We start from the raw sequence: 24,439 nt of genomic DNA on the forward strand, positions 1-24,439 counted from the left end.
GAATCTGAAACATTTCTCGTCCTTAGATTTATTCAGCAAAGATACGTGGCAGCTTTCCACTCGAGCTGTAACAGCAAGGTATAGCCAACCTATGGAGTAAGGAAGAATAATGCCTATTATGATTTTTTGATAACACTGTCAGTATAAATTATAAATTGCACTTTTCAGATCAACATAACCCAAACAAAGAATTCTCTGCCCCAGAGACAAATCTTTAAACAGCTATATGTATGCATTTGAGAACCCTATCCTATCAGATTTCCCAGATCATGTACATGAAAATTTAAGATGTGTGTACACAACAAGTGTATGACATCTATATTACTTGTTGCTACTGCAGGAAACACTAGTGCAACAACATTTTTTCCTGCAGCAGTCATATATGGAACTTAAAAACAGTATTTTAACTACTTAGAGATAATATGGGATATCTCAGACTGAACATTCATGAGAGACAGTATAGAGCAGGCTTCCTCAACCTCGGCCCTCCAGCTGTTTTGAGACTACAATTCCCATCATCCCTGACCACTGGTCCTCCTAGCCAGGGATCATGGGAGTTGTAGGCCAAAAACATCTGGAGGGCTGAGGCTGAGGAAGCCTGGTATAGAGGTTACTTTAAAATATAAAGAAGCCAAGCTGAGTGAACAATCTGGATGCTCTGGTGATTAGTAAACTCAGACAAACTAAAAAGAGCCAACTTCTCTTTTAATAGCATGACAAAAGATGAAATACTCTATATGGCAGGTTTTCAAAGTAAAAACAGGAGGAGGAAGGCAAATTATTGGATATTATACAAATCTCAAGACAAGTGCCCTTTTCCTACTAGGGTGTTAAGGACAGTAGAGATTACATGGCTTTAAACTTGTTAGCATGAAACATCTCCCTTTGGCATAGATAAAAGCTTTTATCAAGCTCCTTATCAGCACTGGAGGTTGTATAAAAGGTGCTTGGAGGCTATATTTAAAACCACCAATCTTCAGACAGATGGCATTTTTAAAGAACCAAACAATTTCCATGAAGCAATGTTTTAATTTCACCTTGCAAACTACAGTTATTAGCAAATAGCGTTCGTTCTTTCTTTTTAATACTCATAGCAAGCTGCCAGCTCTTTCACTCTCTCCCCCGCCCTCCACCAAGTCCTTTTAAGGACAAGTAAAATGTCAACATGAACCAGGCGATGGTGCCTTCCTGGATTCCTACCACATATGCAAATTATCATGCTGCCACGTAAGATGTTTTGTAACAGCTATGTAGTACCTCATTTTTCCTCTTTAATTGAAATAGGACCAGCTGGAGAGATTATGAAACACAAGGACTCTGTGCTCTATTCTTGTGTTTGTGGCTGAAATGCCGTAATAAGGCATTGGAAAAAGAAATGAAGCGAAAGCTTATCATAAGCATTCACATTTTCCTCCTGAGGACTTCCAGTGTAGCACTCCTAGAGGAAACTACTCTCTGGCAAGTGTGGAAAACACAGAATAATAAATGAAGAGGTTGTTTATAATTAACATAGTACTGGTAAGAGCACCCAAACCCATCAAGTGGCTGGTTGGTTCTTAAGTTATCTAGAATGGTTACAGCTTTCCTTTGGCTGCTTTCCATACAGTTCTGGGAAGGCCAGTCACAGGAAAACCACTTGGGAGGGGTGAATGATGCAGTTACTTCCTGTGCTCTTCCCTTCACCTCTCCTGAGTCTGGCTGCTGTAGTGTAGGGAGATAAGCATGCCATATGTCCCTCCCCCACAAATGGATATTTTGCTTTTAATTTTATACTCTGTTTCTACAAATTGCACCCTAAGTTGTGTACAAACACCTGACAGAAAGTACAGTTGACTTGCAACCTGCGCACACTTAACTTGTGCAATTATAGCTTTACATGTTTGGCAGCTTGGCAGCATGCAATCGCACAAATTAAAGACTCCCATGCAAGGCAGAGAGCTTGAAAGCTCTTTCTACACCACATTTTCCCACTGCAGAAAACTTTAAGCTCTCTGCCTTGCTTCCCAGGCTCTGGAAAAGTCTCACCAGGACTCTGGGCTTAAAAACTCTCTGCCTTGCATGGGAGGCAAGATCCGCTCAGTGCGCCAGCTCCAGAAAGGTAGGAATGGTCACCAGTGCTTTTTTTCTGGGGGTACTCAAGGGTCCGCCATACCGGCATCTTTTTTCTAGAAGGAAAACACTGATGGTCGCACATGTTCAGTTGTGGGGTTGTTCTGGCTATAAGCAATTTCGCACAGTCCCTGGAACCTAACCCTCATGCAAGTTGTCTATATTAAAAATGACTACACACTGTTTATAATATAACATTGTTAACCAAAATATAAATATTTGTAGACCAAATAGGAAATAGGCACAAATGAATACAATCTAGAGACACTGCTTTTTCACTTAGCAGCTGCTGAGAGCTGTGATACCAGCCTGTTTCCTGGACCAGGTGCTTCTTAAACTGATTCAGCAAGACACATTCTTAAGCAAGAATGCCCATTAAAGATCTCTTAATACACATTAAAATTCCTTCCAGTAGCACCTTAAAGACCAACTAAGTTAGTTCTTGGTATGAGCTTTCGTGTGCATGCACACTTCTTCAGATACACAGTGTATCTGTGTATCTGAAGAAGTGTGCATGCACACGAAAGCTCATACCAAGAACTAACTTAGTTGGTCTTTAAGGTGCTACTGGAAGGAATTTTTTTTGTTTTGACTATGGCAGACCAACACAGCTACCCATCCGTAACTTAATACACATTAGTTATGCATTGACTGTTAAGGACTACTGAAGAGACACTCTTGCTTCATAGATTTAAAATGTGTTGGTGGACCATAGGGATTCTAGGATTAAAAAAAAGAACAAGACATTCCACTGAGGAAAAGAAGCACCCGATAGCTAACAATAAGTGATCTATATAGTTTTTGTCTAATAATTGCATCAGTCAGTTGACCAAGATGGCTCTTAATAATTTCATTTATGGACAGGAGGAGACTTGTTTGCTAGGTCCAAGAGAATAGGCTTATTCAACCCCTTCACTGCTGTTCTTCCAGCTATAATGTACTAAACATGCCATAGGACGTTATTCACAGGCTTCTACCTGTAGGTCAGCTCACATTCTTTCCTGTTCACAGCAAGATAATTAGCACCGGGCTATTTTGCCTTTGCCTAGAGCTAAATAACATTTCATACTCAACAGGTACTCAACAGGTACATAGTTTACTGGTGACTCAACAACTGAAACCCCTTTTCTTTCTCAACAAAACGTTTCATAATGATTGGCTAAAATGTGTTAGATGTTTCAGAGTTAACCTAGCATTCCTGAAATGGTGGTCCAGGAGGATTTGCTAATATGACAACAGGGAGCAATGCAGCTTAAGGGCAAAACTGTGCATCTCTGAAGCTCGGGAATCCCACAGTAGGACCCTTTTGATTTTATTGATGGGTGATATTTGCTAGAGAGATACTTCTTGTGTACCACAGTCATAACTATTGTACATATCCAAATCTATGTTTTCAGTTCCATTGAATTCAATGGGAAAACTTGTTTCCTTAGAGATCTTTTTAATACAACATAAATGGAAACTAGCAGAACTAGAATGAAGGTATCACTCACTTGCATTTTCTTAAATTTTAAATCCCACCGTTTTTACATCATGGATCCCAAAGTGGCACGCATACAGTTCCCAGGAGCTTTCCCATCCAGGTACCAGATACACCCAGATCTGCTCTGTTTCAGCAAAGTGGTGGCCTCACGTGCCTTCAGACCATACCCTGGGACAGCATAGTTGGTCTTCCTAATCTCAGTCTAAATGAAAGGGTAGGAGGTGGGGAGCCACAAAAATCACCTTATTCAAGGGCACAGAAATGAATGAAGGAGTGTGGAGTTATCCTTTATCGTTTTCTTGCTGCAGAGGCTGCACTACTATTGTTCTCATTGCAGAGAACTAAACAACAACAGAGAAAAGCATGCATGATTTTTTCCTCTTTGCCCTAATATTATTTACCCCCATCTGTTTTCTCTCTTACACTCTCCAACAGTGATTCCAACTAGAGGCAGGCAGCACAAATTGACAATAAAGGGCAAAGAAATATACAGTCGTACCTCGTTTTGTGGCTGGGATCTGTTCCAGAGCCCTGACCACTAGCCAAAAAGGACGCAGGGCAAAGCGCCACGTCTGCGTACGTGCGCAGAGTGGTTCGCACATCTGTGCATAGCATGATTTAGTGCTTCTGCGCATGTGTGAGCAGCAAACCCGGAAGTAACCCATTCTGATACTTCCGGGTTTGCCACAGACATTTGCCAGAATGGATGCTAGACAAGGCGGACGTTTGTGGAGGTATTACTGTACCTATAGAAGGATTGTGGAAGCCTTACAATTAATTATTCACACTCCACACAGCCGAGATATACCCACCCCGATTGCCCCAAACTTCCACTGCTCCTCCCCACACCACTGATCCCTTCTTCCCCAGCCAGGCCCTTGACCCATGAGCTCCAGAGACAATGAGGAGTTCCCCCAACTCACCACCAGCAGCAGCACCACCATTTCCAGGTCTCTGCCGCTTAAGGGACAGCTCTCGCCTAGCCCTTCATTTCCTCCTTCCTGGCACTGAGGGGCGGGGGCAGCACTGGATTTAAGGCAGTGTGACTGGTTTGCTTGCACTGGGCATCAAGCTGAAGGACAACCTTTTCAAAGCCCAGTAAGCACTACCCCAGCTTTGAGGTGGTGACATGAGTGCTCTGACAGGATCTTAGAGCCCTCCCACCTCCTTTCCACAGCTGGGAAAGCACTAACTAGGTTTTGGGAAGGAGACACAAGGACTCAAAGACCCTGTCAGAGCCCTCATACCTCCTTCCTAGAGCCGCTCCTGCCCAAGGAGTTGCTTCCTGTTCCCTGCCTTGCCAGGGGCTGCCAAAAAACGCCTTGCAGGCCGGCAGAACATTGGACCACCCTTCTATAAAGAGTAAAATGTTACTTTGCTCAAATGGCTGCATATGGAGATTCTTTTTTAAAAGTTCACTCAGTTCTGACAAAAAAGGACACATCGGCTATTAAGAAGTGAGATGATTCATACATTTTCGGATTGCTAGATGTATTATTGAAAGGAACCTGAATCAACACGAATCCATTTTGTTTCCTTCAGGAAAGCCTGCCAAATTCTGATCAGCCAGTGCTGAGAAGAGATTTTCTACTGTTTCACTAGCTATTCCTCCTAAATCAAACAAGAGGTAGTCAAGCATGCCGGAAAGGCAAGATAATCATTCCACACAAGCCAATGAGGCATCACAGTAAGATTCTACTCTGTGCTGTGAGAACAAACAAATGGTTACATGATGCTATTCCACATGCAGCCTTTTGAGCAAAGTAACATGTTGGCAATGTATTAGTTCTGGTGAGGTCCAGAAAACCATAATCTCAGTTGTGTTGGAGACAGTCATGTACACACTGCGTTAAAGAAAAAGAGATATCACCCAGCTCTTTCTATGTACTCTTTCTCTTCAGTTATTCTTGAACTGCAAGGACACAGACCATGATAACATGTGAAATGGGTGTTCCTGGATGTGACATCATTCTGCCTAACAATTCAAGTGGCAAATGCTGATAGAAACATAGCCACTAGAAAACAAGATGAAGGTATCCTCATACTTGGGAATACCCTGAGCTTTGCAGAATTCCAAAAACAAACAAACAAACAAACAAAACACCCCCAAAAACCAGTAAAACCAACCCTGTTGAAAAATGTAACCGGGCAAGCTCCCACCACCCCCGTCAATAAGGACTGAATATGCTCATTAGCCATGGAGTGTAGAATGAGAGTTGGAAAGTATGAAATGGGTGTGGCACCAGCTACGTTAGCTTACAGAATCCTGGGAGATGGCATGGCTGGTTGGTGAAACCCTCTACAGGGGCAACTGCACTAGAAAGTGAGGTTACAATCCAATGTTTTCTTGCTGGTACCACTTGTCATCTTTTGAAATTGAGCCTGAACACTCACTGAACACTCACTGCATTTCTAGTGCTGGGTGTTTAACACATGTTCACACCACATTATCCATAACATATATATCCTGTACTTTGTTCTAGGATGCTAATGTTTGATGCTTTGTTTCTCAAACTAGCTTCACAACCATGTGAGCCCTTAAGGTGATATGAACGGGGGCGGGGCGGGGGGGGGAGAGCTGTGAAACACAGTGACAAATAACATTTCTGTGCTCTAAGGATGTGAACACATCCTAATTATCTGTTCTGATTCCATTAAGCTCTGTCTGTAATTAAGCACCTAAGCCCAATTTTCTATTGCTCTGACTGGTCATTGTCTAATCCATGCTCCGTTTACCTGAGCTTTATGTCGCAACTTCTACCACATTTCCTACCCTCACTCTCTCCTTTGCTCTTTCATCTTTCCTGTGGCACAGCTGTCAGGCTACATCCCTGTCTTCTAATCATTAGCAAGAATGTACAATAGGAGCTGAAATAAGCAGTCACTCCAACAATGTGCTATAGAAATACAGTATGGGACTGAGGTATCAGCTCTTCCAGCTCCTCCTCCTAGCTTTCAGGCATGCCTGAAATTTCTCACTGAAGAGCTCTAGGATTCTCCCACTCATTCATACTATCCTGCTATTCAACCCATCCATCCATTTGTCTACGATTTAAGATACCCATTCTGCAGCACAGCTACATACATTGTTTGAAATAGATGTACTAATAATCACACATGACAGCCTAACTTCAGAAACCAGATTAGCAAGAAACTCCAGCCAATTCTGGCTACTTTACCACAACATTATTAGACTGCCCAAGCAGTCTAAAGGATTGTCTCCCTGTGGTGATTCTTTGGAAAACTGGCTACTATTAGTGCAAGGGAAAACTCAACAATTCCCCAAACATCCTCAGCAAAACATCTGCTGGGTTTCTTCAAAGCTTCTACGATAGATTAGTTGAAGCAACGGCACTAGCTACCTATATGCTACTGGGCTGGGTTCGAGGTGTTGTTTCTAGTTTACAAAACTCTAAACAACTTGGAACCAGGCTTCTTAAAATACCACCTCTCTTCTGCTCCGGCCCAGCCACAACATTCCCTGCAAAAGACGACCTGGTAGTCCCAAGAGTTCCTGCAATTAACATGTCCACCTGCAGTACAATTTTCAGTATGTGGTCCCTTTAATGTGGAATATATACAATTAAGAGATAAGGAATGCTCCAGCAATCCAGTCTTTCAGATGCATGCTTAAGGCTTGCAACAAATGTAGTGCTAAGTAACCATCCCATCAACACAAGCATTTCTGCTTGTGCAACAGGACTTGCCCACTCTCCCAGCATGCTCCACAAATCCATTCTGGAGCAAATGTGGGAGGGTGAGGGGTGTATGTGGGAGTGAAGAAGTCTCTTTGTGCAAGTGAAAATCCTGCTGGGGTAGCCATTTAGCACAATATAGAAACAAGCCTTAAGACACTTAGATTTACCTACTCCCTTTCAGAATGAAATTTTAAATTATTGTTCATCCTATAGCATTGAACATTTTAAATATTAGTTTTGATGCATACCTTACATTCTGTTTTTCTGTACACTGATCTGATATTATAATGTGAGCAGACTATTTCTTTAAATAAATAAATAAATAAATGTATCAACAAGCTTCACCCCCGTCTTCCCTTGATCCACAGGCCATGAACAAATGCAAAAAAAATTGTCATCCATGTAAGTCCTATTCGCCACCTTGATAGATTACTTGGGCTGATTAAAAAGTTATAGTCTCTTTATGGGACAGTGATGTTTGAATTATTCCTATGTAGTATCAATGGCAAGACAAATAATATTTTTGATGATGTGTGTGTCATTCTTAGTACCTCAGTGATATATTTTAGGGACATGATGGCCCAGTGCCAGATTCCCCCACCAGCCTTTATTGCTCAAGAGATGGCATTTTGGTTGCACTATGTATGATGAGAATCCAGGATTATTACGGGAAATGTCACAGGCCATATATAAATAGGCCAAGATTTAGCAACTCCTGATTCAAGTCTTGGCTCCATCAGAAGCTTCCTATGGCCTGCTGGGCAGGTAATATGCATCCAGCTATGTAACCATTCTGGCTAAGGTACATTCTATAGGGTTTACTCTCTGCTCCCATCCTATTAATTCCTATAATAGTCAGATATGAAAGTAAGAGGTGACAGTTTCTCATTTTACTCTGGGCAGAGAAATCATATTGATTTGACCTGTAACCCCATATAGACAACAGTATCTATAAACATTTCCACCCAGATTACTACAATCTGGCTTTCTAATATAGTTTATGGGATCTGATTCTCCACCCCCAATACTAATTATACTTATTTTTTTAAAAGCTAAGATTTGAACACAAGTTATGAACAACAGGTTAGTGAATGAGTGGATTGTGATTATATTCTTATGGATATGAATCAGGACTACAAATAGATTTAAGATATGGTAATTAACCAAGTGCATTCGACAGAGCAATCTAAAGTCAGTAATTTTAATATGGACATTCCATATATTTCTAGCCATTTCATTTATAATAAATTTTAAAAATTGAGTAACCCATTAATCAAACAATTAAATGTTGTAGCTGTAATTATAATACAATTTTCACATTGAACTTACCAACTACTAAGTGATAATTTGCTTTCTGTTTAGATATTTAAAATGCAAATATTATCATGGAAAGTTTAACTGGCCAGAGCTTCCATCTTTCAAAGATTAAAAGAGCCCTCTGTCTTTTAGCAGCTTCTCTAGTTTTTCTTCCTCTTTTGTCTGTACACATCTATCATGCAAGGCCGTGCAAGCTGCTGCAAAATTTCGTGCGAGCATCCCAGAACCAGCATACTGAGCAGGCCTCAAGCAAAGCAGATAGCCTAAAAAAGCTCTTTTCGTGCTAGGTCTGCTATGGTTACCTGGAATGAAAAGAGCTTTTAAGCTCTCTGCCTTGCTTGAGCGGGCAAGGCCTGCTTGATGTGCAGGCTCTGAGAGTATGAAGGAATTTCTCTTTCTCCAAAACACCTACTAGCTGTGGGGTGGCTCCAAGAGATTCAGTATATGCAATTTTCACATAAGATGCATTCGTACTGTACTTGTATAATTTATTCATACAGTAGATTTTTGCAGCCTTCTCACTAGTCTTCCAAAAATACCTTATTGGCCTGAATATAAGCCTCACTTTCCCCCCAAATTCCATTCATGAAAAGTTAAAGTGCGGCTTATATTCGTGACCTTACAGTATGCAGCCAGGAGCACAGGGCGAACAGCGCCAGGAGCGCATCAAAGCAGCGCCCGCCCCGCGCGTAGTCCCCCATCCTCTCCCCCGAGGCCGGGAAGGGAGAGAGCGAGGAAGGGGAAAGGCTGCCAGCAACGTAGTGTGCCCCCCCCCCTAGTATGCAGCCAGGAGCAGCGAGGAAGGGAGCGGCTTATATTCGGGTATTTTTTCTCTTCCCTCCTCCAGTTTTAAAGGTGCGGCTTATATTTGGGCTAATACGGTACTACTTTAATTTTAAGTGTATTTTTATAAGATGAAGCAATGTAAAATAATTAACAGCAACATCCAGAACATAAAGCTCTCAAAGTAAATGGAAGCAAATTAGAACCAATGGAACGAGATTTGCAGTGAATGAGAATGGAAGTCTTGACCTGTAACACAGTGTACAAGTCTGCTTCCACTTCTGCTCAGAGACAAGCTGCTTGCACTATTTAAAAGGAGGTCACAACTATTTATTTAACAGTTTGCTGGTAAGTAATTTTTACCCAAAATCAATGTCTCTTATGATACTCAGCTCCTAATCAGAGAGCTCTTTATAAACTTCATACATCTCTGTTTTTGCAACACTTATGGGCTCGAATGAATACTGCACTGTTATTGTTCAAATCAGCTACTGATGCAGACAAAGGCTGTATTCACATGGTAGTTCTATTCTGTTTTCCTGACGTTTCCGTAATTGTTAATTTCCACATTATATTTGAACTTTCACACAACAGAAAATAAATACCTATGTAAATGCTGCCAAAGAAGCTCACAAAGTAAAGAAACTTTCCCTCAGAGTTGCCATTGGAGTTGGCATTGAAACGCCTCTTCTGCTTTCCCTTCTTTTACTGTACAATTTCCCACTTATATTTCAACCTTGTAAGGCACAAAGTCTGATATCAGACAGGTATAACTCTAGGAGATGGTAAGATTAGAAATGAGCTCCTGCATTTCCCCTAGATGAGCCTGTTTTAGCCCTTTTCAGAATCAAAGCCCAAGAAACCCATTCTGTTCAGATGCTTAACCTTCTTGCACTAAACAAACTCCCACTATCTATTCCATCTCTGAAACTGTATACAGCAGGCTGACTCAATAACATCTCCACAGAGGCGGATTTTGGTTCTGTTGCACTGAGCACCGAGCCCAGGGGGCACTGTAGGTTGTCACAACTATGATGCAGTGAATTGAGCAGAACAAGAGGTGAGGGGGGGCATGCACAGAATTTTGGCCTTGCACAAGGCGCCACTGAAATTTCAAAGACCCAAGTCCTCTCCTGATCTCCAGGTTCACTGGATCAGTTCAGGGCAGAAGCTAAATAATGCCAAGCTGAAATGTAGGCTGAAAAGAGATGCAACGTGCCAAAAGAAAGAGCAACTGAGACATAAAAGACTTCCCGTTGCCCCCATTTTAGTTTGAAATTTAAGCTTGACATTTTTTAAGCTGCAACCATGTTTTCTAGCAGCACAATCATATGCAGAAGTCTCACCAGGTTCTATGGGAATGACATCCCAAATAAGTGTACAGTGTATAGTAGCATTAACACACACAACCCTTCAAAGAAGTTTAGTCATCTATCAATTATATTAAATGTCTCTTACATTGTAGCAAAATAAGGGTAAGAACTGCTACATGCAGCACAATCCTAGACAGGCCTACTTAGAAGCAATTTACACCTAATATAGTAAGATTTCTTCCCAGTTAAATATGCTAAAAGACATAAAGATAAGTCAGCTCATTTTGTTTAAGAATGAACTAAGCGTAGACTCAGCTGACCTTGTATACCAGGTGGGATAGGTGGTAACTACAGGACACTAAAAATGAAGAGCACATTCTAAATGTTCAAATGTGCCCCACCCCCACTTGATGTTTAGAACAACTCGGCAAGCTGGAGAAATTAAATCAAAGCCTATTTGACAACAAAACATTATCAACTGACAAACTCATGCTATTGTGAACTATAGTAGCCTGAGCACTAGCCTGCATGCAAGGGATTTCCTATATACAGTGAGGTAAGTTGCACTGTCTCTCTGAGCCTTCAGTATCCTTCTGTAAAATGTTGATAAAATGTCCCTTACAGCGTGGAGAACTAGTGATAAATACGCCAGTGGTGGCTACTTACGTATGTGTGCGCACTTAGTACTGCATAAAGTTTATCCAGCTAAATACTTCATAAAACTCTACCACAAAAACTTTGCTGAAGTTAAAACTAAATTTGGGCCATTGATGCTATAAGGAGCTCTATTCCACAAACTCTTGGTTCCGGGAATCTCACTCTTTTAAATAATAAAGTATTACTTGCCTCCCCCCTTACATAAAATGCATATTTATATATTGGCCAGATTCAGATAATCAGCAGTAAAAAGGTTATGCAAATAATTAATCTTATGTGATGTATCCAAAGCATACATGTTCTAAGTAAATTGAGGTTTCATACCACATGCCTTGGTTATACTTGGCTTAAACGGTTGCTTGTTCTTTCCAAGTGGAAAATTAGTTGCCCAAGTTTGCTTTATGTCAAGATAGGGATAGCAAATGTTAAAATTTATTTTACAGGGCACATGGTACTTTTCCAGGTATGGAAAAAAAGGAATTAAATGTAATATTAAGTCAACTAAAGCAGAAGGTGATAAGACTTTCCCTTTCCATGTTGGTTTTACAAAGCTATCTGAAATCCATTCAGCTTTGGAATTAGTTTAATGCTCCCTAAGTATATGTGGAAATGTAAGGACTGCTTGACCAGCAAGTCACACAAGTCACCACTATAAAATACTGCAGAGAAGCACTACTATCCCAGTTTTACAGAGGCTTAATCCTTCTAGAACTACAAAAAGGGTTCTGTAGCAAAGCAAGGAACTGAACTTCAGAGTTTCATGTCCTAATAAAATATTTAACCATGAAGCACTTCCGTTCTTTAAATCAGTGGTATCTATGCCAATGTTCTCTTTTCCCGATGCCTAACGAGGGAATGGTTCAATTGTATCCTGTTGTTGAATGTGCCACAGGAGACCGGCAAATATGTTAGGTAAGGTTACTTGTCTGTAAGACCCAGTTCTTGAGAACTTGACAGCTGTTATATAAGGACCCTGGTTTAAAATTATCAGCCATTAATCACTGCCCCCATTTTCAGTATCTGAGCTCCACAAACCTTGGAGCAATGTTTTTGTTTCCTCCCCTGGAGGCTGACTTGTCACTCTCTGTAATTCAAGTCCGTCTGTAATTCAATACCTTCTTAAGATGAGAAGGGTTGAAAATTGTAGAGGCTCTCCAGAAACAACCAGTACCTCCTTGAAAAGTTAGGCCAATGGTTGGAAACAGCAAAGGAAAAAGAATAGTAAAATAAGAACGGAATCTCGCATTTTTGACTATCTAAATGGAGAGAACCAGGAAACAAATGAGACAGGGAGCAACTTCCAGTCTGCTGGTGGGTAGGTAAGGTGGAAGAACTGTCCCAGCAGGTAATAGTGACGACATCTGCAGTTGGGGGTTTTAAGAGATTTTTGCAGACATCCATAATGAAGGGACTTGTGCTTCTACAGCCTAAGTTCATAAACCTCACTTCTGTAGCTGGGATTTTTGTAAATACTCTGCTGATCCAATGCAGAAAGGATGACGCTGTGGGGTGAAGATGTACCCTGGGATTCAATAGGCACTGCAAAACAAACAGGCAACCACACCAAAGCCTGACCAATCCACTGGTTTCAAACTACTTGCCAATCGCTTCTGTTCTCTTTTCCATCTCTGAGGCCTGAGCACACCATAATAGTCCTAGCTACATGCTCCCAGTGGAGTGAATGGAGCTCCCCCCATGCAAATACTAGGCCCAGTTTCTATTGGGACTGCGGGGGGCAAAGGGTTAACACCCTCCCTGGTACTGATCCAGCTCAGGGGATACATTAGATATTGCTCTTGAGTGCTAGGAAAATGTTGCACTCAAGAGCAAACCATATGAATAATGTAACACAGGAAAAGCCAACATGGTACCCTGCAGTTATTGCTTGATTCCAACTCTCATGAGTCCCAGTCAGCATGGCCAAGGGTAAGGGATGTTGGGAGTTGATGTCCAACATCATCTGAAGGACACCACATGTAATGTGTCGCTTGGCCCAAAGGCAAGTAACTCAAAACGTTCTTTCTCCGCAGTCTCTTTACTTTTCTGGAGCCTTAGCCAACACAACAATTTGAAAATCAAACTGCTCTTCTTCATCTGCAAGAGTAAGGATAATTGTTCAATTTGATCTAAAGATTAATCATTTATATACTGAGCCTAAGAAACTCTGGCAACGTGACCAAGATAGAGAGGTCAATGAAGAATGACTTCACAGGAAAGTTACAGATAGGTAGCCGTGTTGGTCTGCCATAGTCAAAACAAAAAAAAATTCCTTCCAGTAGCACCTTAAAGACCAACTAAGTTAGTTCTTGGTATGAGCTTTCGTGTGCATGCAGATACTGAAGAAGTGTGCATGCACACGAAAGCTCATACCAAGAACTAACTTAGTTGGTCTTTAAGGTGCTACTGGAAGGATTTTTTTTTGTTTTCACAGGAAAGCTAATTTTATGTGGGGAAGGGCCTAGATCAGTGGCAGAGCACATGCTTTCCGTTCAAAAGGTCCTAGGTCCAACTATTGGCATCTCCAGATAGGGATGGGAAAGACTCCTGCCAGAAATTCTGCTCACCTGGATCATTGGCGGCAGCTGTGGCATGGCTCGCTGCCACCGCCAGGCTCCTTTCTCTGCTTCCAGCAGCTGGCGGGAGATGACATGACCTCTCCCCGCTGGCTGAGGGTGTGGGGTAGAAATTTGAATTTAGCCTGCCTGTGAAACTGACCAATTACGGGCAGGCTCAGGAGGCTGGCACAGTGGGGGGTGGAGCTGGATGAAGACTCCTGCAGGGTTCTGGTCCTATTCCCAGACATAAAGTAGGCCTGCCTCCTTACCCTTTACCGCAGTTGAACTTTTCCAACCAGAAGTGAACCCATCAGTTCCAAAAGTTACGTTCCCAGCTATGTAAAGGCCACTGGATGGGAACTGGAGCTTTTATAGGAATTATTCCAAGTGGATAATAAATTTGGGAAGGGAGGAAATTCAAAGGGACCTGCTATACAACCAGTAGCCAAGTATTTTCTTTTCCGCATTATCTGTGGCCTAGTTCAATCCAAGAAGTGGTCCCGAGATTCCTTTCCTTCTGCTCACACAACACCCCAGTGGTGGGCTCCCTGGACAGCTGCAGTCAGGAAGTGCAGATAGTACTGAGCTAAATGGACCAATGGTCTGTCTTAGTATAACAGAGTGTCCTATGTCCCCATTTTATATTTTTATTTTAAAAATTATATCCCACTTTTTTTAGGGGAAAAATCAAGTATGTTTTCACTGGGTAATGACTATCAAGTATGTGCCCAGAGATGGTAGTTGCAAGGAATAATATGGGTATCAATAAAGAAGGGAGCTAATAACTGTAAACAAATTAAAAGAGTTACAGCCGATAATGCCATCTCATTTGTTCATACTTTCTATGTTGAATTCTTTTCTTCAATGATTCTATTTGGGTCCATAAGAATTTGCATCATACTCTGAAAAAGCAAGATCTTAAAATAGCAGGAAACCAGAAGCTTATGTGCACTCCTGTGCCTTACCACATCAGGTTTTGATGGGACGAAGGAATGGCAAGCATCATCTACCAGACGAGACAGAATTCCTGCTATTAGGCATCATTCTCTCCAAACTTTGTGGTCTGTTGCGCATCTGATATAAGATTGTTCATGAGGTAAGAATTCTGGGAAAATAAAGCAAAAGGAAGTTGGCATCAACAGAAGAAACAGCACACAAGTAAAAAACCAACTCCCCACATTTATGTTTCCTTATTTAAAACTGTAGTGCTTATCACATTCTTGAACGTCTGACTCGTGATTTTAAAACTCCCCCTCTCTCATCAAAGGGCCATATTTCCGTGAAGCAATAGAAGTTACCGTCAGTTGAAGTCAATGAGAACAATGTTGTCAAACAGCTTCCGATAAGAAAGGGTTGGGCTTTTTACAAAAGTTAAGCCATGTTGCTCAGCTACTTCTAATGATGGGCGGGGGTGGGGGGGAGAAAATGTAGCACATCCTTAAGTGTTTTATTCACTCCCACTGCATAGTGGGACCATAGGGGTGGCAGTCATGAATACCTGCTGCATTGCAGAGAGTGGTGCTGGTAAAAGGGCTCTACTGCAGCCTAGTGCCTCATTTTCAGAAGCAAAAGAAAGGATGTCCTTTGCAAGGCCTCTCCTGCCTTGCAAAAGCCACCATGAACTATGGTAGCATTTGGAAAAAGGTCCAGTACAAAGGGATTTATACCCCAATAGACAAGCCAATTGGAGCAAGCCAAAATGGAAAAGCTAAACCCCCCAAATTAAAATGTGTGGTGACAGACAACATGATTGACAATGTTAAAAAACCAAAACATTCCTTAGGGAGAAAGAAGTTATGCTTTATCTCATTCTGATAATACTGAACTTGATGGCGCTATGTCTTTCAGTTTGGTGGTGAAAAGGGGACTTCCCAGATGTGCAGAAATGCATTTGAAAATGTTTGAAAAATTACAAACATCCCCTCCCCAGGCCAGAAGAAGGCTGAGCATAATCAGTTGGCTTCTAGCAGCTGCAGAACATCACAAATGTTAGTTATATTGAGTAGGTGGGTGAGGAGGAACTAGGGAGGTGGGAAATTGGCCTGCTTGATGCTCTAACATCTTATAATGTTCTGAAGGTGAGAATTAGGGTGGCAGGAACGCATGCTGCAAAATAAAATAATAATAATAGGGAAGATTTCAAAAGGTGAGAAAGAAGGATGGCATCCTTTTTCTCCCTCGCTGTCCTTTGTGGGCTTTGAACAATGTCACAAGACTCTCCCGCCCCCCCGCCCGAGGAACTGCGAGCTGTTGGCAGTGCCCCACCACATTTTGCATTTGGATCCCCACTTGTCTTCTTATGATACCAACTAGGAAAATTCTGATGAAAATGGAAATACAGTGGTACCTCAGGATGCGAACGGGATCTGTTCCGGAGCCCCGTTCGCATCCTGAAGCGAACACAACCCGCGTCTGCACGTGCACGTGCCACGTTTCACTGCTTCTGCGCATGACGTCATTTTGACTGTCTGTGCATGTGCGTGTGGCAAAACCCGGAAGTAACGTGCTCCGTTACTTCCGGGTCGCCGCGGAGCGCAACCCGGAAATATTTAAGTTGAATCACATTTATCCCAAGGTATGACTGTAGCAGAAATTGCCCATTTATTTATCATGTCTAGAATGGAAATCAATCCAGCAAATAAGATCAGTATTTGCTGTTGCTTTCTGGCCACCAAAATGTTCCGCCCCCCAATCCCATTTGTATTGAGTTTCCTTTGCATTGAAACAAATGGGATGGAAGAATGTAACGACGTGATTTACGTAGATTACACTGTTAATTACGTACATTAGGCAGGTTACGTAACTTCGCCACAGCAAACAGCAAAACAAATAGTGTAGTCTTTGGCAGAAGACAAACGGCAGCACAACAGAAATAGTGACGCATGTGACGAAAACAGGGCAGAACAGAAAGCGGTGCCTTCTTCTATCCCTAACAGGAATTTAAAAAACACGGACTAGGACAATGTTCCAACTGAACCATGTTCTAGAACAGATGCATTTTCCCTCTTCAAAGATCTCATTAAATCACCTATGAAAGTTAACACAAAGCTGGCTCTTTACCTCATGCTAGCCAGCTTCTCTCATAACCAAAGCTTGCAAATCCACTTTAAATCCTAGTTTCAAATCCTGGTGAAGATGAACACCCTGGTTAGCATTAATTATGGCTACTGCTGGTGCACAGTGTTGGTTTCAGCATTTTTTGGCAGTGGCGATGCACTGTGCCTGATCTGCACTGGGTGGAGGCAGCTGCTTCCTCACTTTGCTCTTACCAGGCCTTGCATGCTTGGGAAATGCACAGAAACAGCAAGTAGGAAGAGGAAGAATAGGGAGGCACTGCGAGCCAACAGTGGGCCTTGCTGGGATGTGGCCCTCATCAGATGCCCAATGACCTTGCTAGCCCTGTGGTGCACACAGCATGCAACTCCCCACCCTCCCGGTGCAAAGAAAACTATCCCTTTTAGAAATTCGTCACAGATTTTGAAACATCCATGGAACACATTTTTGAAACTTTGGCTGCAGGGTGAATGAGGTGAAGTGGGAGAAGCCCTGGTGATCCAACGCTACACGCCACAGCAATCAGATCTGCCTCTGACTGTCGCACTGAAATCCTCACTGTATCAAAGCAGTGGGAGTTAAAGAAAGTTACTCTTCTTTACCCCATACCACAGGGCACAAGCACAAAAGGAGGTAGAACGGCCTAGAGTGGTACAGTCCATTTGGGGAGTTACCATTACCAGTGTAAAGAGGGCAATGATACCATGTGGTTTCCACTCCCCTTCTACTCTGTAGCACAGATGTACTTCCTTACACATCACCCACAACACTGTTTAAAAATATGTACATGCAACGTATGAAGGAAGCCAACTGTGAGAAAAAGGTCGATACTGGTTAGCCAGGATCTAAGGAGCTACTTTAGGTACACACAAGAACTTGGACATGCCTTGTGAGGTGGTCTTCTTCTTCTTCTTCTTCTTCTTCTTCTTCTTCTTCTTCTAGCAACCCCATTACTCCGTTTCAAGAACTCTCCTCCATGTGGAAAACAAGGTCTTCTTTACATGAACCAGAAGGCTGCAGTTATCTCTCACGCACACAGAATTGGTTCTTTGGAGCCCTGCTGTTATTTTTATTTTTCAAAATTATAAAAGAAGGCTGATTTATTTACTTATTAATCAATTGAAAGCTAAACATTTGGGTCACAAAAAATCCCCTTCGTTGTTTTGTCTCACACTGACACCATGATCAATGAATTATTTCAGCCTCAATCCATGATCTGCAACACCAACAGGGCCTCTTGACTCTGTCAAATGCATCATCTGCAAGACGGGATAAGGGCATATCTGCCCCAAGTTCAAACACACTTCAACACAAGGGAGAAATGAATGGCTTCATGAACTAAGCCCTGACCACGCAATCCTCTGCTACAGTCATAAATGTCTGGACCAGAGCCACAGCCACATATGGATACACCCTAACTGAGTTAAGGCAGCAGTCTACATCACAGGGCCACCTATGAAGCACATGTATTATTTTTTATTTTTACCTGTTCTTGAGACATGAACAGACTTGCATTCCACTTGTGAATAAATACTAGAAGCGTTTAACTCCCTAAACAAATAAGGAAGGCATTAAGAGAACAAGCAATATTATTCCAGTTATATTAGTCAAAGGCCACACCAATCAACCTTTACACTTCCTGCTTGCTATTCAATTTAGCAGTAGATCTGAAATTATCTGGAGCCAAATAAGTGGCCATGGGTAGCCTGACAAGATTCCCCAAAACAATGACACTCAGGAGATGTTGTGACGCATTTAGATTAGACATGTTCAACTGCTAGTTCTCTACAGGGTCCGATTTTAACATGGAGACCACAGACTACAGAGGACATCTTACCACCAACAGCCACAAAAAGGCAGCAGAAGCAATATATCAGGTCCTTAGATTTGCAAAAACTGTGAAAAATAGTAGCAGCAAGTACATGGGAAGATAAAGTCTGCCAGACCAGAGAGTCTGTCTGCTTCTTTGGAAGGGCAAGGAAAGTACCAAAACAAAAGTGAGGGCTAGTGCATTTTCTTTTCCTCTCCCTCTCTCTCTCTCTCTCTCTCTCTGTTATCTGTATACATATATACTGCTGCTACTATGGCAGAAACTACCAATAATGCTATGATAATGGCAGCCACAGAGAAAAGCACAACTTAAGATGCACTGCCGTCTTGACAAGAAAACAGGTATCAATGCAAATACTTCCACACCCGCATACATTTGTGAAAGAGTGAAGTTTTTCTACCTGGAGGTAATTGCTCAATATTTTGGGGACCTGACATCAAAACATCCATTTATTCCACAACAATGTTTTCTATATGGTTTTCGAAGTATTAGCTTGGTGGTTTTTTTTAATGTGATCGTTTCCATCCAAATGTAAGCCTAGAAATCCTTCCTTATTTACTATTCCGTGTGCTACATTATTGCTATTCCCTGCGCTATATTATTGTCAGTTCAAACTACAAGCAGGCTAATGAACTACCCAGAGAGTTCCCATTATCCCCTAGTGGGTCTCGTCCCACCACCTGGGCTTCATTGTTGTACAAGTCATACCAAGCAGGGTGTTCCAATGTGACTCAAGTAAATAATTTGGGATAGATCATTACATATGATTACACCTGAAGTGGAATTCATGCCCCTTCTAAATTTAGTATCCCATCTCTCTGGCAAGTAAACATACAATGCTGCAATAGAAAGTTCAAGAGACTGCAGGATGCAGCTATGCAACACGGTGGAGTGAATCATTAGAATACTCCCAATTAACTTAGTTTCAAGCAATTATAGGCTTTTTTTTGGTAAAACACGTATCTGATTCTGACCATAATTTAGGGTTTCACATTGCTTTTGAATTCATATTTGAGTTCAGACTGTTGCAGAAGGAATGGCTGGTAACAAAATAAAGATGTTGGTTCTGGGCGTATGTCTCAGAACCACAAGTAAAACATAATCTGGGGATCTGGAATACGCTAGTGGTAGATGGTGATGCAGCAAAATGGCCACCCAAGCAGCTGCGTGGCATTGCCCCTGCTCAGGCAAGCAATTCGGTGAGGGGAAGCAGTCGTGCTAAGAGAAATTTCTTTTAAAAAATCAAGCTACTTTTATTATTATTTTTTTTAAATGGCAACAAACCTAACCTATTCAGAAACACAATTCTCCATTGCCATCTTTAATACAGGGACACTTGTACTTTATATGTGGCCCTCTTAATAAACAGTTTCAAGTTCATTCTTTTCCATTATCATCACAACCACAACAGAAACCCAACCTTCTTTTTCTTACCCTTGACAAGGTTGGGGAGGGAGGTGGAAATAGTCGACAAAGGCCACACCCAAACCACTGCAAAACACTCCCAAGCGCTGGATTAAAAAATTGCAAAGTGGAACTGTGTTGTTTTTTATTTTTGCAAGGGAGGGGCTCAAAGGGTCGGGGGAAAGCAAGTTCTATAAGCAGAAGGGTAGGTTGTTTTTTTATGTGCTCTCTTAAGAAACCAAGAGAGAGAAAAGCGATAAACGAAATTTTCAAGAAGACTTTATTCTCCTCATAGCATCAGCAAAGCTCCCGACACAAAACCCAATACTGTTTTGATATGACGTGGAAATTAACAGCAGCAGTGCTGCAAGCACTGAATCTACTCTGCCAGCAACAAAATGGCCAGGAGTGCAGTTGCCGCCATCTATATTCTTCTGCTGTTAGCTGCGGTGAAAGCAACACATGCAGACACCACAAACAGTTTTGAGTAATGACGTGTAGTTTTAATACAGAGGTTTTAAAATGTGTTTCTTCCTCACGCCCACTTTTGTTTGCATCTTCTGCCTTCTCAAAGAACAGCAAAATACAGATGCATCACAATGGACCACTACCAAAAATAACACCATTCAGAATCATGTCCAGCTGTTTGCTTAGATAGCACCAATTAAAAAATGCATAGGAGTTGTTACACTGCCCTGATATGTTCTATCATGTCTCAGTGTACTTCACAAAAACTGTGGAGTCTTATTGCAATGGAACAATCCCAGGCCTATGAGGGAGAATTATGGTCTCGGTAAAGACTTGGGGGTATTCCTTGTTAAAGAAATACAGTTTGAAACATTGATCAGAATCAGTTCTTGCCATGCCCACTTTGCAGAAAAGAAAACGGAAGCAAGCAGAAAGAAACAAATTAGCCCAAGGTCACAAAGCTCAGCCGAGAACAGCAAATTTTCAGACTTCGAAGTAAACCACATAAGCTTCCAAACTACTTTCAGCCAAGGCTCACCTGCCTCCAGTGTCCCTGTATGAATAACTCCGGACACACAAGATGGGCAGTCTTGCTTTCCTCATCAACCTACAGAAATATTATGCCTCTCTCACTCCTTGTAGCTTTCAGGTTCCATAGATTCCCTTGCAGGAGCAGCCACCGATCACCAAAGAAAGTGGCTTAAAAAAACAAGCCCCCTAATCCAGATTCACAAAAAAACAACAAACACCAACATATCTGAGCGTGGTAAGAAAAATAGCAAATCTATCTCCATGCTCAGAAAAGTGTTTTAGGGAATAAAGAAAAGAGAGGAGTTTGTTCTATCCGTATTATCCGTATTCCTCATTTATGAATCCAGTTCACTCCCCAAAATACTAAGGAACGCCATTATGGATATGTAACCCCTAGTGGTCATGTCTAGAAGACACAAGAGGTGTTTGTTTAGATGGCGTCGGTCAAAATGAATTTAACCCAGCACTCTCCCAACCTACCCAGCTGCATTATAGTCTCCAAGTCCTGCCAGGAACAAGCATGATCTCAGCACCAAGTCGGTCCCTTCCCAGGAGCAGCCATCGCAGTTGTGCCTCCTGTTGCCTTCCTCTGCGGAACTAGCACTGCAGGATGCAAGACTGCCTCTGGAGGAGACAGCTCTGCAGAGCAAGGGCTCACACCGGGGGCGAGGGGGAGGGAAAGAGAGAGAGAGAGAGAAGTGGTGCACCTACAATGAAAGAATTTCAAATTAGGCATAACACTAGGCAAATAAGAAAGGAAAAACGAAGGTGTGCATGAGGGGATAATATAGGAGGGGTGTATTTGCTGTGTCTCCTTGCCTTCCTCCTTCCACGCATCATGTCTGCCTCCAGAAATGGCTTCCTGATTATTTCTCTCCTTCCCCTCCGCCTCTTGCTCCTTTGAGCTAGCAAATGTGAATAGAAGACTATGCATATTCACCTTTCTTGGGGCTTTTAAAGCCTACTGGTGAGAATACATCTTGTAACAACACTTGAGAAGACAGAGTACTTTAAAAGAAATTAAGATGGAGAATCAAAATGCATCTGATCTGGTTCCAAAGCCAGCAAACTGCTGCCGAACGACTGTCTGTACTTGACTCTCTCTATGCCGGTGAGTCACCAACACAAATCCTTTTACCATCGTAAACCCTTCAATTCATTGGAGCATTTTATGAGAAAACGCCACAAGAAACTCACCCTCTCATGTTATGTGATAATGCTAGTTACTCTGGATTTCATGGCAGGTTCCAAAGAGAAGAGAAGATAGACCCCATCCTCCAGAACAGAATAAATGGTTGACTGGGATTGGCTATGGGATAGTCCAGAATGGAAAATCTGATTCATGAAATGGTTAAAGCAAGCACTACGTCTACCTATATGCCGGATCCTCATCCCCCCCACTCCGCTCCCCGGCTCGATCTGGTGGTTTATTCTTCTTGACCGTCCACCTATCGTTCTCCAGCCATCTTAGAACTCTCCATCCCCTCCTTTTAAAACAAAACAAAATGACAGAAAGCAAGCCTCATATATCTTACCACTATGTTCTGTTGCCATTCAATCCCATCACAGCACTGACTTTGAGGTTACACTGACGTAACCTAGGACACATTTCAGTTTTGGTTCAGTCCAGGTTTTTACATATATACCAGTGGCAGGCACTCTCACTGCCCCAAATAGTTTACAATACATGTAAATAGCTCTGCCTAGTTAGAATTTTTCCACTCACAGACAGAGATAGCCACCCACCAAAGTCTCTTTTTTGTTGTCTCTTCTGAAGCCTATAATAATGTCACGTCATCGTGGCTTGTCTCACAGCAGCCGGAAACACGCCTGCTACTGATGCAACTCGAGTCACAGAATATTTGTTTTTCCTTCTGCGTCACTTGAACCAGTAATAAACTAAACTAATCCACAATACTCAAGTTCCTGCTTTTTTGCTTTTCTCTTTAAATGACCAGCCTTGAGAACACAGACACATTCCAAAATGCCTGATTTAAGGAAAAGGAGGGGTGGAGAGAAGCAAACAGCCAACATTTTAAGTCACAAATTGTTCAGACCCCCTTTTAAAGCAAGAGGAATGGAACATTTAGATTTGATATCCTGGCCCCAGCCAATCTGAGGCAGCTTTTCACCTGCCACTGCCTCTCCCTCCAATGGAAATGTGTGTTTAGAATAAGAGCCCTCCCCAGCCAATCATGTGTAGGCTCAGGCACTCAGTTAATGATGCAGCAGTACAGGGAAGACTATCACATGTGAGCTGGAAGACTGCCAACATGGAGACACGGAGAGAGCAAGGTAAACAACTTTCCAACGCCAAAATGATGACATTTAATTCCTAAACGCTATCTTCCCTTCTTAACTCAGTCCCTTTCAGCTGGCCTGGAGATTCACAGTGTACCTGTTCCCCCTGATGCTTTTTAAACCCAGTAACATGCTAGGCAAAGATCACTGCGTCATCATTTGCCACTTTCTGAACTATGCAGATACAGTCCCTCAGATTTAAAAATCCAGAGACTGTCTTTTTAACCCCTCTGCCAACTCCTTGATGTTAACCTCTGAAAAACTACTGTTCTCTCTTCCTTCCCCAAATCTGCATTACAGCTACGCAGTGACATTTTACAACCTGTGCCTTCATTCCATTGGTGTGACGCAGGACACAGCCAACAGTATCTAGCCACAGAAAAATAACATGGGGTGTAAGAGTTCTGGGGGTGGAGAGTTTGGGGACAGAAAGAAACCCCAACAAATACCCACATACACACACACACAAACATAAATGAGACAGTCAGTTCAACTCCCCCACCCCACATCCCAATCCGATACGTACGTAAGGAAAAAGAGGAACCACGAATTCTGTTCATCTACACCTGTGCAGTCCTCAACCCTCTGTTTGTGCCGCCGCAGGATAGAACATTCCAGAATTTTCCTCCCATTAACCCTTCCTATGTATGCCCCCCCTTGCGGGATTAACTGCGTTGCATCTTTCCGGTATCATCAGTGGACAAAATCTGCTGGTACCAAACAAGCTTCAAAATAGCGGTTCTTTTTTTAAAAAATATGCTGTATGGGTAAAGGAAGCATGCTTCCCAATGTTGTTATCACTTCTCTTTCATGAGCTCTCTCTCTCTCTTGCTGCAGCAGGGCTGTTGCTAGTAGACCTATCGACAGAGCTTGCTTTCCCTCTCTCTCTCTCTCCCCCTCTGAGCTGTGTGACGCAGCTCAAAATTCTCCAGGCT

At 42.2% G+C, this 24,439-nt stretch overlaps 2 long non-coding RNA genes across 6 annotated transcripts in view; one reads left to right on the forward strand and one right to left on the reverse strand.

Moving 5' to 3' along the window:
- The window catches only part of LOC114599347 (uncharacterized), a 45,878-nt gene that overhangs the window by 13,748 nt on the left and 7,691 nt on the right, over nt 1-24,439 (forward strand). The window contains exons 5-6 of one of the 5 annotated variants that reach the window (XR_013392968.1): nt 14,889-15,011; nt 17,912-23,498. This is a non-coding gene — a long non-coding RNA (uncharacterized LOC114599347). Of the gene's footprint in view, nt 1-26; nt 2,542-7,658; nt 7,755-14,888; nt 15,012-17,911; nt 23,499-24,439 lie in introns of those variants that run through there. The other 4 variants (XR_013392969.1, XR_013392970.1, XR_013392967.1 and 1 more) reach the window with 4 other exon arrangements.
- LOC114599348 (uncharacterized) lies at nt 13-24,170 on the reverse strand. Its single transcript, XR_013392972.1, has 3 exons — nt 24,031-24,170; nt 14,881-15,020; nt 13-89 (listed from the first exon to the last, which is right to left on the reverse strand). It is a non-coding gene; the product is annotated as an uncharacterized LOC114599348 (long non-coding RNA).

The sequence above is a fragment of the Podarcis muralis genome, chromosome 5, assembly GCF_964188315.1.
Source record: "Podarcis muralis chromosome 5, rPodMur119.hap1.1, whole genome shotgun sequence".
NCBI lineage: Eukaryota > Metazoa > Chordata > Lepidosauria > Squamata > Lacertidae > Podarcis > Podarcis muralis.